Raw genomic sequence first — 15,083 nt, 5'->3', positions numbered from 1 at the left:
GCCAACACTGACATCCCCATTGAGGGTTCTGACCCTGGTGCAGGTGGGTGGGACAGAACAGAATCCCTCCCTGGAACACTCACCTGCGACGGCACGTAGGTCTCATCATCCGAATCAACACCTGAGTACAGCTCGGGGGAGGTGCAGCCAGAGACACCCCTTGAGAGCACGACCTGCAGCACTTGTGGGTTCTCACCCACCACCACACCACGTCCCTCACTGGTGGTTGGTCGGCCCTCGGACCCCTCCTGGGTCTGCACCATCTCCACAACCCCAGCAGTATCAGGTGCGTCTTCCCCTGCAAAGACATAAAAACAAAGAAATGGAAACAGGCATTAGCACCATGGCACACAATGAGGGCTGAGAAGCAAGAGAACCAGTACTTGATTCACACATGTCCCACATGACTAAAACTCTCCCATGCATGCACCCTCACTGCATATGAAGGGCAGGCAAATGGCACACACTGATGACACCAAGATGGAAGATGAACACATTTTCTGCATGCTGCCTGGCAGTGGCATCACACATTGGCCTGTGATTGCCAGGTGAAACACACATGCCATCACACAGATGGCATGTACCATTGCTATTGAGTGAAGATGGAGAGGAGGGCAGCACCTATTCATTCAGTCCAGTTCCCGCATGTAATAGCTTTTCTAATTCAAACAGGTCAGATTTTTCACCTGGAGCTGCCAGTCCAAAATGGTCCAATTGCACAGGGACATGTGTGAACAAATGATATCCAGGTAACAAAGTCACTCCACTTTACCATAGCCATGTCAGACATGTGACTAGAGGACTGCGAAATGCCTAGTAAAAGTGGTGGAATGCAAACAATCTGACTGAATGAACAGTGAAAAATAAGCAACAATGTTGTGGCAAGGTGACACTTCAAGGGCAACTGGCGTGCAGCTGGGCTAGATGTCTACTGTTGGCAGAAGGGATACTGCTATGGCCAAATGCAGCTGCGCAGGATGTATTGCATGAAGCACATGGCTGACCCATACGACTCAGGCGCACACACTCTCACCTGGCACACAAACAGAAGCCCTCACACACACACCATGCACATGGATGACACACACATGCATGTGCACTCACCGGACAATGCCACGTAATCAGGCAGATCTCCCACGCCTTGGATCTGTTCCTCCGTGACGTAGGTCCCAGCGACTGACTCATGTGGAGTGAGTTCCATGTCTACTACTGGAGACCCACCTCCAGTCACTAGAGTTGCGGCATGACTTGAGGCCAGCTTACTCTTTGCCCTGCGCTTTAGGTCATTCCAGCGCTTATAGCAATCATTGGCTGTGCGCCTCACGATTCCAAGGGCACTTACGATGTCCGCAACGGTCTGCCAGTGTGCCTGCCGTTGTGCAGGTGTGGTCTTGGATCCTGCAACAATGACCATCTCGTTATCATGTGCAGACACATACTCGACAAGTGCATTCAGTTCGTCATCCGTGAAGCTGGGCTTCCTCGACGGGCCGGACTGTGTAGCCGTGTCTGGGGCATCAGCCTGTGCCGGACGAGCACTCTTCCTCTTCCGCTTGGAAGGTGGTGGTGATCCTGAGTGTCCTGCGCCGCTCTGGACACTAGGGGCAGGAGCCCTGGTGGACTCTGTATCAGGAGTGTGGGATTGCACACTCAGCATGGGAGTTGGTGCAGGCATTGGCTCAAGTGTAATGGTGTCAGGGGGAATGTCAGCAGGATGGACTAGGACCGACACTGTCCTGGCTGGGTGTGTGAGAGCTGGGGTGGATGGAGCCGCAGCTGCCCCTGCAGCCTCTCCGCCCTGCCTACTTGGGGCAGCAGATGACCTTGCTGCCCCAGAAGCACGTGGCATGATGACATCAACGTGCACCAGCGCACGTTTCATAGGCCTGCTGACCTGGAAGTCAGCCATGGAGTCAGCCAGGTCTGGTGCCACAATGGGCTGGTCCAACAAGGGCTGAGCATGGATGGTGTCAGCCACATCAGCCTCAACGGGAGGGGGGGGATCATGGGTGCCCTTGACTGGTCCTCCACACATGGGGGGACAGGCTCAGCCTGCAAGTAACGACCACGTCCCCTACCGGATCCACCACGGCCACCACTTGTGGCTCTTCCACCTTTGCCACCCTTACGGAATCCTCACCTCCCAGCCATGGCACTGATGTTAATGTGCGTATGGGATTGGCTGTAAACTATTGTCCTGGGCAATTGGGGGTCAAAGGAGTTGGGTACCAGATGGTAATTGTACCCTAGTGCTCTAGCAAGGCTGAATGTAACCCCTGGGGAAAGATGACGGGTCACGCTACGCACAGGAGCCCCAAAAAAGGGAGATGACGTGCACGCAACCCCTCCTAGACCACGTGTGCAGAAAGAAAAACCTGCACTACGCTGTGGCACCCAGTAACACAAGAATGAACGTATGCGTGTCACACGCAGCCTAGAATGACCTCTGAAGGGGTAGGCTACACACGGGGCAAGCACAGATGTTAGATACGTGCGTGACTCACCATCTGCCAGGTAAAAGAGCGTGAAAAAGGAGCGTGTTTGGTTGGCAACACCCCCGCCAAAAGAAGATTTGTACGCTGTCTGAGGAGACAGGACAACAGTAGAAGGGAACACTGTTTGAGGGAACAGGCCCAGGTAAACTAGTAAAAGAGAAAAAAGAGAAAAAGCTGTCAGAGGTAACAGGGAATACGAACTTGAAACGCCGTGAAGTAAATCGCGTGTGAAACGACAAGAAGTACAGAATTCACCCACTCGCTCTCCACGAAAAGCACGTACAAGGAAATGGTGTTCTACACGTACCTTTTATACAGGCCCACACGTCCAGCGTCACTTACGCGGCGTGTACGCGCTAGGGCCATTTCCACCAATTACACGCTTTGTCACTTAAGCGTGTAGGGCCATTTCCACCAATTACACGCTTTGTCACTTCTGCGTGTAGGGCCATTTCCACCAATTACACGCTTTGTCACTGCCGCGTGTACGCGCTAGGCCCATTCCCACCAATTACACGCTTTGACACTCAGACGTGTCTTTCATTTTTTTCACACGCAACATTTTCAAACGTGTGCCCAATTCAACATGCACATGACTTCATAGACGCGCATACGCTGGCGACGCGTTTACGCGCTAAGGGCCTTTCCTCCAATTACACGCAGACGTGTTGGATTTTTCACGTGCCAAATCACTCTGTATCAAGCTGGCCACGCGTAAGCACACAGAAGACCACGCTCCTGCCCAGAAGGCCGCACTTCTGCCCCCCAGAGCCCCGAGCACGCTCCCACCTGCCATCTGCTGCTGCCTGACTGCCTGCTGCCCACGTGCACTGCCATTTGCTGCCTGCACATCAGCCAGGGGTGCTGTTGCTGTGACCACCCCTGCTGGAACCGAAGACTCCCGACTGGGATTCCATCGCTCCACAGCCCAGCCCCAGGACCCAGTTGCCCACCCACTCCTGCCTCTGGGGTTGTCATGTCGGGGCAAACACCATCTGGGACCACTGACAACCCCCGGCCAGAGAGGCAGAGGGGCACCAGCTTCAGTACCACCGAAGTTGGTGTCCTGGTGGAGCAAGTCCTGGGGCAGTATGATGCCCTCTTTGGAAGTTCCTGCGCTGACAAGGAAGGACGGACTCGGATCTGGACTGACATCGTGACTGCCATCAACGCGGAGGGGGTGGCAGTCCGCGACTTACAACATGTCAGGAAGCGCTGGGAGGACTTCAGGTCCAGGACCCTGAACAAGGCCCGGCGCCTCTTGAAGGCAGCGGATGCCAAGGGGCGCCGGGGCCACTTGTCGGAAAAACAGATGAGGGTCCTGGAACGCATATCCCCAGCGCTCCACGTCCAGGTCCTAGAGAAGCAGACCCGTCTGAAGTCGAGCGGTGAGTGTACATGCATCCTGATTGTGAGCAGTGCGTGTGGTGATTATTCAGTAGTGTGCAGGTTGCACATCTGTTTGTATGGGGTTGAGTATGGGTGGGGGTGTACAGGGCCGTGGGGCTGACACATGCGAGGGCTGTAATGTGTGAGACATGAATGGTGCTTGTGTGTGTAGGCTTGCATGCCAAATGCAGTTGTGTGGGCACACATGTTTGGATGAATGTGTATATAAGTAGACATGTCTGTGATGTCACGCATGTATGTTGTTTTCGGCTGCATGTATCAGCACTGTGTACATGTGCATGTGTGTGTATTTGACAAGGGTGCAACAGTGATGCAACATGGATGCATGTGACAGCGGTATGTGGAAGCCTGATTGGCAGATGTGACATGGATGCCCGTCTGAACAGTGCGACACTCGGCAGAGGTGTACACATGCATGCAAGTGTGGTGGTGTGTGTACATGTGTGGTGCACTTCCTGTGTTGCATGTGATGTCGGGCTCACCTTTGGCTGCTCATGCTGTTGTATGTGTAGGGATGGTGGTGGCAGTTGCGATATGGCTGTGGTATGGCTCATGTGTGCGAGTTGTAATGACATGTGTGTTGGGGATTGTGATGACATGTCTGAGGTTTGCCAATGCCACTCATGTGCAACTGTCATGTGTGTATGTGTCCATTGTACAGTGCCCTGATGCCTGTGTTTTGTTTCTCCCTGTCTGCAGCGTCAACTGATGAAGAGGGCGCAGAAGGTGCTGTGGAGCACAGCGGCGGGGATCCCACCGCCAGCCGGAGACGCAAGGCCCGGCTCCCCTCCCGTGTTGTCATCTCATCGGGGAGTGAGGAGTCCGGTGCCGCGTCCCAGGCCGCAGCTGCCGGGGGGAGGTCCAAGAGGCGGAGGTTGGAGTTGGACTCCTCGGCAGCAGAAGGGGCAGCTGGGACCCCACAGGGCCCAACAGGGGAAGATGGCACGGAGTCATCCAGGTTGGTGGGGGGTTTGGTGGAGGAGGAGGCCGTGCAAGCACCAGAGACGGGGTCTGGAGGTGGGGATCCCACTGGTGCTAGTGGTGCAGTGCAGGACCAGGGACAGGAGGCAGCACAGGCCGCCGCGGAGGTGCCTGTGTGCAATCCTGTCCCCGATCCTGTCCCTGCATCATCTTGCACCAGCAGGGATGCCTACGTCCAGACCCGTTTTCAGGCAGGGGATGAGCTGACGTCAACTGGCCTTCCTCTGCCTGCAGACGTGGCTATCCAGGTCCGGGTTGAGCCTGTCCTGGCTGGTGTGGCGTTGCGTCAACGGGCCATGCGAGGTGACCTGCAGTCTTTTAATGGAGAGACTGCACGTCATCTCGAATGGCTCGTTGACCACGTCAGCCTGCTGGGACAGGTCACCCAGGCCGAATTCCTCCGTCTGATGGGGCTTGCTCTGACCCCCTCCTCAACTGGACCCCCTATGCGTCAGTCGTCCTCTGTGCCATCTTCCCACCCATCAGTCACCTGGGTGCCCTGTGGAGCTGCCTCTGACGGTGCGGCCAGGCTGGTGGAGGAGGCATCCCTGCCACAGTCGGGAGTCGGACGTCCAGCAGGGGTGGCCACATCAACAACTGCACCCCAGCCGGCGGAAGATGTGCAGGCAGCAGGAGGCAGTGCACGGGCATAGGCACAGCAGCAGCAGCAACGTGGTGGGTGCCATGAAGGCTCGGGGCCTTCAACATCGGAGGGGCAGGCATCGGCCGGAGGGCAGGTTGACCCAGGACGGGGTGTGTCTTCTGTGTGGCAGCGGTTGGGCCATCAGATAGGTGCGGAGCGGCGGCGGGCGGAAGAGGCACGGCTCACAATGGTCAGGGCGGAGAACTCCATGCGGAGGGCCCTGAGGCAATCCGCAGGGGGTTGGAGGAGGACACGGCGTCGTCCCTGCGGACCCTCGGGGCCATGGAACAGGACCGCCTCCGGGACATCGAACAGGAGTTCGATGATGCCCTGGCCCGGAACACCACGGAGTGAGCCGCTGGACTTGCCCGCCGCCTTTGTATATAGTTCTTTAGTTTTAGGTTTCCTTTGTTTGTTCTTATGATTTGGAGTCGACGGACACTGCTCCACTTTTTGTATATAGTTGCATTTTAGTTAGGGTTTTTTGTAGGTTTCCTTTGTTCAGTTGGGCTCATGGACCCTTGGATGTTTTGGACATAGTTCTTCATTGGATTGATTTTATTTTTCATTTGACTTTGGACAACATTTTTTTGGATTAGGATTTGGTGTTTTTATTTTTTTAAACGGACATGCAGCTTATCTTTTTTTCTTTGCCATTGTAGTTTGTTTCATTTATTTTGCTTTCTTTTTTTTTTAATACAATTTTGTTTTCATACTTCACTGTGTGGTATCATCTCATTGGTTTCATGCATGTCATGTTGGGTGTTTTCCCATTCAATTGCAACCATTGTGTGTGACGGACACATGAGTGGGGGCCTAGTGGGGGCTGCCCATGGTGGCTGGGGGGTGGGGGTGGTGGGAGACATGGGTGGGGGCCTGGTGGAGGGTGCCCCTACACTGCTGGGGGGTGGGGGTGGTGGGAGACATGAGTGGGGGCCTGGTGGAGGGTGCCCCTGCACTGCTGGGGGGTGGGGGTGGTGGGAGACATGAGTGGGGGCCTGGTGGAGGGTGCCCCTGCACTGCTGGGGGCTGGGGGTGGTGGGAGACATGAGTGGGGGCCTGGTGGAGGGTGCCCCTGCACTGCTGGGGGGTGGGGGTGGTGGGAGACATGAGTGGGGGCCTGGTGGAGGGTGCCCCTGCACTGCTGGGGGGTGGGGGTGGTGGGAGACATGAGTGGGGGCCTGGTGGAGGGTGCCCCTGCACTGCTGGGGGGTGGGGGTGGTGGGAGACATGAGTGGGGGCCTGGTGGAGGGTGCCTCTGCACTGCTGGGGGGTGGGGGTGGTGGGAGACATGAGTGTGGGCCTGGTGGAGGGTGCCCCTGTTGGCTGGGTGGTGGGAGACATGGGTGGGGGCCTGGTGGAGGGTGCCCCTGCACTGCTGGGGGGTGGTGTTGGTGGGAGACATGAGTGGGGGCCTGGTGGAGGGTGCCCCTGCACTGCTGGGGGGTGGGGGTGGTGGGAGACATGAGTGGGGGCCTGGTGGAGGCTGCCCCTGCACTGCTGGGGGGTGGGGGTGGTGGGAGACATGGGTGGGGGCCTGGTGGAGTGTGCCCCTGCACTGCTGGGGGGTGGGGGTGGTGGGAGACATGAGTGGGGGCCTGGTGGAGGGTGCCCCTGCACTGCTGGGGGGTGGGGGTGGTGGGAGACATGAGCATACTTGCCAACCCTACCGATTTAGGCGGTAGGATACCGCTTTTTAAGCAGTCCTACCGCCTACCGATTTTTTGACATGAAATACCGATTTTTTTTTGTAAAAAAAAAAAAAAAAAAAAACAAAATTTTTTTTTACATTTTTTTTTTTTTGACCACGCCAGCTCGGGGAGTCTTTCAAGGGCTCCCCCGAGCTGGCGCACCGGGAGAATGCCCGGCATGCAGGCTTTTAATGTCAAAGGCACCCACGGCGGTGGGCTAAAAGCGCCCTTCCGCCGCGGGTGCCTTTGACAAAAGGCGCCATTAGCCCCCCACCACGCCAACTCGGGGAGTCTTTCAAGGACTTCCCCGAGCTGGCGTAGCGGGAGAAGGCGCAGCATGCAGGCTTTTAATGTCAAAGGCACCCACGGCGGTGGGCTAAAAGCGCCCTTCCGCCGCGGGTGCCTTTGGCAAAAGGCGCCATTAGCCCCCCACCACGCCAACTCGGGGAGTCTTTCAAGGACTTCCCCGAGCTGGTGTAGCGGGAGAAGGCGCGGCATGCAGGCTGTTAACGTCAAAGGCACCCACGGCGGTGGGCTAAAAGCACCCTTCCGCCGCGGGTGCCTTTGGCAAAAGGCGCCATTAGCCCCCCACCACGCCAACTCAGGGAGTTTTTCAAGGACTTCCCCGAGCTGGCGTAGCGGGAGAAGGCGCAGCATGCAGGCTTTTAATGTCAAAGGCACCCACGGCGGTGGGCTAAAAGCGCCCCTCCACCGCGGGTGCCTTTTGGTCAAAGGCGCCATTAGCCCCCCACCACGCCAGCTCGGGGGAGTCTTTCAAGGACTTCCCCGAGCTGGCGTAGCGGGAGAAGGCGCAGCATGCAGGCTTTTAATGTCAAAGGCACCCACGGCGGTGGGCTAAAAGCGCCCCTCCACCGCGGGTGCCTTTTGGTCAAAGGCGCCATTAGCCCCCCACCACGCCAGCTCGGGGGAGTCTTTCAAGGACTTCCCCGAGCTGGCGTAGCGGGAGAAGGCGCAGCATGCAGGCCTTTGATGTAAAAGGCGTCCACGGCGGTGGGCTAAAGGCGCCCCTCCGCCGCGAGTGCCTTTCACAAAAGGCGCCATTAGCCCCCCCACCACGTCAACTCTGGTGAGTCTTTCAAGGGCTCCCCCGAGCTGGCGTGATGGCAGAAGGCGTGGCAGGCGCCTCATTGTCATTGAATGCACCCGCGGCGGCGGGCTCATTCAATGACAATGGGCTGCTGACGCGCCCTATTCCTATCATTACCTCCTCGACTGACTATTTTTGAAACTTTAAGATTCCTACAGATTTTTGGTCACAGAATGTTGGCATGTATGCATGAGTGGGGGCCTGGTGGAGGGTGCCCCTGGTTGCTGGTCGTGGGGGTGCAGGGGGACATGAGTGGGGGCCTGGTGGGGGCTGCCCATGGTGGCTGGGGGGTGGGGGTGGGTGGGAGACATGAGTGGGGGCCTGGTGGAGGGTGCCCCTGGTGGCTGGGGGGGTGGGGTGGTGGGAGACATGGGTGGGGGCCTGGTGGAAGGTGCCCCTGGTGGCTGGGGGGTGGGGGTGGTGGGAGACATGAGTGGGGGCCTGGTGGAGGGTGCCCCTGCACTGCTGGGGGGTGGGGGTGGTGGGAGACATGAGTGGGGGCCTGGTGGTGGGTGCCCCTGCACTGTTGGGGGGTGGGGGTGGTGGGAGACATGAGTGGGGGCCTGGTGGAGGCTGCCCCTGCACTGCTGGGGGTGGGGGTGGTGGGAGACATGAGTGGGGGCCTGGTGGAGGGTGCCCCTGCACTGCTGGGGGGGTGGGGTGGTGGGAGGCATGAGTGGGGGCCTGGTGGAGGCTGCCCCTGCACTGCTGGGGGGTGGGGGTGGTGGGAGACATGAGTGGGGGCCTGGTGGAGGGTGCCCCTGCACTGCTGGGGGGTGGGGGTGGTGGGAGACATGAGTGGGGGCCTGGTGGAGGGTGCCCCTGCACTGCTGGGGGGTGGGGGTGGTGGGAGACATGAGTGTGGGCCTGGTGGAGGGTGCCCCTGGTGGCTGGAGGGTGGGGGTGGTGGGAGACATGGGTGGGGGCCTGGTGGAGGGTGCCCCTGCTCTGCTGGGGGGTGGGGGTGGTGGGAGACATGAGTGGGGGCCTGGTGGAGGGTGCCCCTGCACTGCTGGGGGGTGGGGGTGGTGGGAGACATGGGTGGGGGCCTGGTGGAGGCTGCCCCTGCACTGCTGGGGGGTGGGGGTGGTGGGAGACATGGGTGGGGGCCTGGTGGAGGGTGCCCCTGCACTGCTGGGGGGTGGGGGTGGTGGGAGACATGAGTGGGGGCCTGGTGGAGGGTGCCCCTGCACTGCTGGGGGGTGAGGGTGGTGGGAGACATGAGTGGGGGCCTGGTGGAGGGTGCCCCTGGATGCTGGGGGGTGGGGGTGGTGGGAGACATGAGTGGGGGCATGGTGGAGGATGCCCCTGGATGCTGGGGGGTGGGGGTCGAGGGGGACATGAGTGGGGGCCTGGTGGCTGGGGGGTGGGGGTGGTGGGAGACATGGGTGGGGGCCTGGTGGAGGGTGCCCCTGCACTGCTGGGGGGTGGGGGTGGTGGGAGACATGAGTGGGGGCCTGGTGGAGGGTGCCCCTGGATGCTGGGGGGTGGGGGTGCAGGGGGACATGAGTGGGGGCCTGGTGGAGGCTGCCCATGGTGGCTGGGGGGTGGGGGTGGTGGGAGACATGGGTGGGGGCCTGGTGGAGGGTGCCCCTGCACTGCTGGGGGTGGGGGTGGTGGGAGACATGAGTGGGGGCCTGGTGGAGGATGCCCCTGGATGCTGGGGGGTGGGGGTGCAGGGGGATATGAGTGGGGGCCTGGTGGGGGCTGCCCATGGTGGCTGGGGGTGGGGGTGGGTGGGAGACATGAGTGGGGGCCTGGTGGGGGCTGCCCATGGTGGCTGGGGGGTGGGGGTGGTGGGAGACATGGGTGGGGACCTGGTGGAGGGTGCCCCTGCACTGCTGGGGGGTGGGGGTGGTGGGAGACATGAGTGGGGGCCTGGTGGAGGCTGCCCCTGCACTGCTGGGGGGTGGGGGTGGTGGGAGACATGCATTGTTGATCAGTAGTGCAAGGTGACATGTGGGTTGGCTGGGGGGCATGCCCATGGTGGATGGGCTGCCTGCGGGACATGAGCAGGGGTGCAGGGCAGTCCCCCGTGGTGTGGGCTGCCTGCAGGGGCCGTGTAGGTTGTGGAGCGTACACCTGGGAGGACCCACACGGCCAATTCACGTGTAATACTCCCCAGAACCCCTGAAATACACATACCCTGCTGAAATCGGGTGTGGAACTCCCCGCGCACCCCTGAAATACACGTACCCTGCTGAAATCGCGTGTGGAACTTCCCGCGCACCCCTGGAATATACGTACCCTGCTGAAATCGCGTGTGGAACTTCCCGCGCACCCATGGAATACACGTACCCTGCTCGCACTGGGCCAATCGCGTGTGGAACTTCCCGCGCACCCCTGAAATACACGTGCCCTGCTTGCACGGGGCCAATTGCGTGTGGAACTTCCCGCGCACCCCTGAAATACACGTACCCTGCTCGCACTGGCCCAATCGCGTGTGGAACTTCCCGCGCACCCCTGAAATACACGTACCCTGATGAAATCGCGTGTGGTACTTCCCGCGCACCCATGGAATACACGTACCCTGCTCGCACTGGGCCAATCGCGTGTGGAACTTCCTGCGCACCCCTGAAATACACGTACCCTGCTGAAATCGCGTGTGGAACTTCCCGCGCACCCCTGGAATACACGTACCCTGCTTGCACGGGGCCAATCGCGTGTGGAACTTCCCGCGCACCCCTGAAATACACGTTCCCCGCTTGGCGTTTGCTGTTTTCTAGCCCGGTGAACTGGTCCAGGGTTAGCGCAGCCCTTTGCGATGATTTAGCGATTTTGATGGCTTTTCCTTGCACGAGGGCGTTCTTGGGGGCGTTACTGGCGCTGCTGCAGGGTCGCTGCGATTCTCTGCGCCACGGCTGGTTTGGGAGCCTAAAATCCATGAATACGCTGTGCGCGGAAATCGTTTTTTGCGCACGTGCCTGGCTCAGACAATCGCACGCGGACACTTTTCTGCGAAATTCTATGAATTACCCTGTCAATACCTTAGAAAATTCAATCTCCAACACAGCTGGGTTGGAAAAAAAATTAAAATTATCCTTAAATTGTAGAGTAATGCTCAAATGTAACCTTGATGTGGAGCAAGGACTAGTTAATGGGGCACTGGGTACAGTTGGCTTTCAAACATACCCACGTGACAACAACATTCAGTTTGTCAATATTCTCTATGACAAACTTTCAGAAGTAAAAAGGATAGGGCGCTCAACAGTTCGATTCCTTCTCTTCAAACACTTGACGGTCTATTTCTAATAAACTTTAATGCAAGTAAAGTGAACGCTGATATTCCTTGCATTTTAGAATGCAATAGACTACGTTCACTGTACACCCCACATCTGAAATCATATCCTTTTCCACAAAAAGGAAAAAGTTGTAAAAAAAAACTAATTCAAACAGAAATGCAACAGGATCTGATTACAAATCCTTCAAAGAGAGTAAAAGAAGCTAATACTTCATCAATTACCACAACCAAAGAAGAACCTATTAGTGAAAGTAAATCAGGTACTTCTTCAAAGAAGGAACACAAACTCCAAAAAAATCACTCGGACACAGAACTATCTGGTCCATTCAAGTTGCTATGCAAATGTAGCAATTCATATTTTATTTCAATTGCCACCAATTGTTAACAACATTTACTTACACAGTATAGACCAATTGTGCTTGCAAATGTTAGTCCTTCATAGAAACGCAACAAACAATCCTGACAACATGTATAGTGTTCACGGGATAAAACAAGAATTGGACTACTGTGTGGAATGGTAAGGTTCACTATAAACTCACAAGAAGATCCACAAGAATGTCTAATGTACTTACTACAAGTACTGGAAAACAAAAACATACCTTTAAATGAAATCTTCCACATTTCCTACATGTGGAAACATACATGCATTCTCTGCAACAATGTGACACAGGAACCAATCCCTAATGAGCGATTTGTGTATGTATCCATACCTAATTGTGAATCCATTCCATTTCAGCAAATTGTACAAAATGCCAACCATGGCAGATTATGTACTATCTGCAATTCATATAATCGCTCCACCTTACTGATACAAACACATAGTAACTACATAATACTAATGCTTCTATGTTACAATGCAGATGGTACCAAAAACAACTGCAAGCTGACTGGATTCACACACGGTCAAGTGTCACTTGGTAAGAAAACCTTCACAACAATAGGTATAACCTACCACGCAGGAGCCACAACCAATGTAGGTCACTACACTGCATATATTAAAAAGAAATGTGGATGGTTCGAATGTAATGATAGTAGCATTACTCTAAAGCAGAGATTACCAGCAAAATGTAATCTTCTTAAAGCCAAAATTTAATAACTGATCTGTACTCCAATATTAACAAAAATGCAATTAAAAGACTTTAAACAGTTAGAATACGCCAACAGGTATCTAGCTGGCCCAAGATTGTATAACAACCAGACAAATAAATGAATGGCACTGAAGAGTAACCGAAAATAGACAGTTAGAATACGCCAACAGGTATCTAACTGCTTCAAAAATGTGCAACAAGCCAACAGATGGAACATTAACCAGAAACAACAAGTGAACACTCAAAGAAAACAAACAAATAGTGTGTAGCATAACAAAAAAAGTTTTTTTTTAATCCGACAAGGATTGTTTTTCCCCCAGACCCAATGATTTGAAAAACAAACACAGAAACTGAGAAAAATGCACAGTACACTAAATATGAGAGTCGAAAAAAAGCTAACATTTCTATTATGCAATGCAATAAGTCTTTATAAAATACATACACTAACATGCTCTTTTCTTTTATCACAGAAATTGAAAAAGAATATTTTCTCCAAGCACTAAAGTCATGTAAAAATAATATCGAATCTCAACAAATGAAACAGTAAGTATATTTTCAAACATTTCATACATATTCCAATGTATATGTGTGATATATGGCTGTAATATGGTGCAGTGGTTGTGGCCAGGGCCTAGAGTCTTGGGTGGATAGCCAATGGCCTACGGCCATGGGCAATGCGCCCAAGACTCTACATCCTGCCCACAACCACCGCAGCAGATCACACCCATTGTGGCTTATAACTGCACTGCTTACAACTTTGCACCCAAGACTCTACATCCTGGCCAAAACCACCGCAACATATCACATCCATTGTGCCTTATAACTTTAGTACTTAGAATTTTGGACTTGTGGGCATGGCCTTCGACCATGCACCCAAGACTCTAGGTCCTGGACACAACCACCACAGTATATGAAACCCATGGTGGTTTATAACTTCAGTGCTTATAACTTCGGTCTTGGGTGCTCTAGGCCCTGCCCACAACCACCCGATAGATATTCCATTCTATGGATGTATCTATGAGTGTGATATGCAGCAGTGGTTGTGGCCAGGGCCTAGAGTCTTGGGTATATGGCCTAGGTCTACAGCCTGCGGCCATGAACCCAAGACTCTAGGCTCTGGCCACAACCACCGCAGCATATCAGAACCATGGTAGCTTATAAGTCATTACCACACCCATAGAATTAAACATTTTAACTGCAGCATATACTCAATTTGCACCCAGGACTGTACGCCCTGCCACACCTACCAGATAGATATTCAAATGTATGGGTGTGATGTATGGATGTGATATGGTGCGGTGGTGGCGGCCAGGGCCTAGAGTCTTGGGTGTATGGCCTATGGCCTACGGCCTGCGGCCATACACCTAAAACTCTACATCCTACCCACAACCACTGCAGTATATGAAACACATGGTGGCTTATAATTTTACTCCTTATAGCATATCACACCCATAGTGGCTTATAACTTCAGTACTTATAACTTTGGTTTTGGGTGCATGGCCTTTGGCCATGCACCCAAGAATCCAGGTCCTGACCACAAACACCTCAGTATATGAAACCCATGGTGGCTTATAACTTCAGTGCTTATAACTTTGTTTTTGGGTGCATGGCCTCTCTGGCCATGCACCCAAGACTCTAGGTCCTGGCCACAACCACTGCAGCATAAGACACCCATTGTGGCTTATAACTTCCATTGTGGTTCTAACTTCACTACTTATAAATTTGGTCTTGGGGGCGCTCCCACAATCAGCTAATAGATATTCGATACTACAAGTGTATCTATTGCTGTGATATGCTGCAGTGGTTGTGGCCAGGCCCTACAATCTTGGGTGTATGGCCGTAGATATTCAAATTTATGGGTATGATCTATGGGTGTGATATGCTGCGGTGGTTGTGGCCAGGGCCTAGAGTCTTGGGTGTATGGCCTACAGCCTACGGCCTACGGCCTACGGCCATGTACCCAAGACTCTAGGCCCTGGCCACAACCACTGCAGCATATCACACCCAACGCTGCTTATAACTCAGTACCACACCCATAGAATCAAAAATTTTAACTGCGGCATGTACTCAATTTTAATGACCGCTGACACCACGCATGTCCTTAGAACAGTTTCAACTTACCTGCGCATAGCACGGACGGAAATACTATCCTTCTGATACCCCTCATTTTCAGTAATTACAAACATCCCGGACAGCGCGGCCATGGCGAATACATCATTAGCACCTTCCGCCTAAACAAATACAGTATTTCATCCATCTCTTACTCTCTAAACCTCCCCAACCACTCTGACACACCAAAGCATTCCCCAAAACTGCATTTCACCTCTGTTCGCCGCCGTGCTGTCGGCCGATCCAAGATGTCGGGCGCATCCAAACAATCTGACGCAGATCAGCCTCACTCCAGCCAATCGGCAGACACGTCGCGT

Source organism: Ambystoma mexicanum, chromosome 5q (genome assembly GCF_040938575.1).
Source record: "Ambystoma mexicanum isolate Mex_15411 chromosome 5q, UKY_AmexF1_1, whole genome shotgun sequence".
Lineage (NCBI taxonomy): Eukaryota > Metazoa > Chordata > Amphibia > Caudata > Ambystomatidae > Ambystoma > Ambystoma mexicanum.
This window is presented reverse-complemented; position numbering follows the sequence as displayed.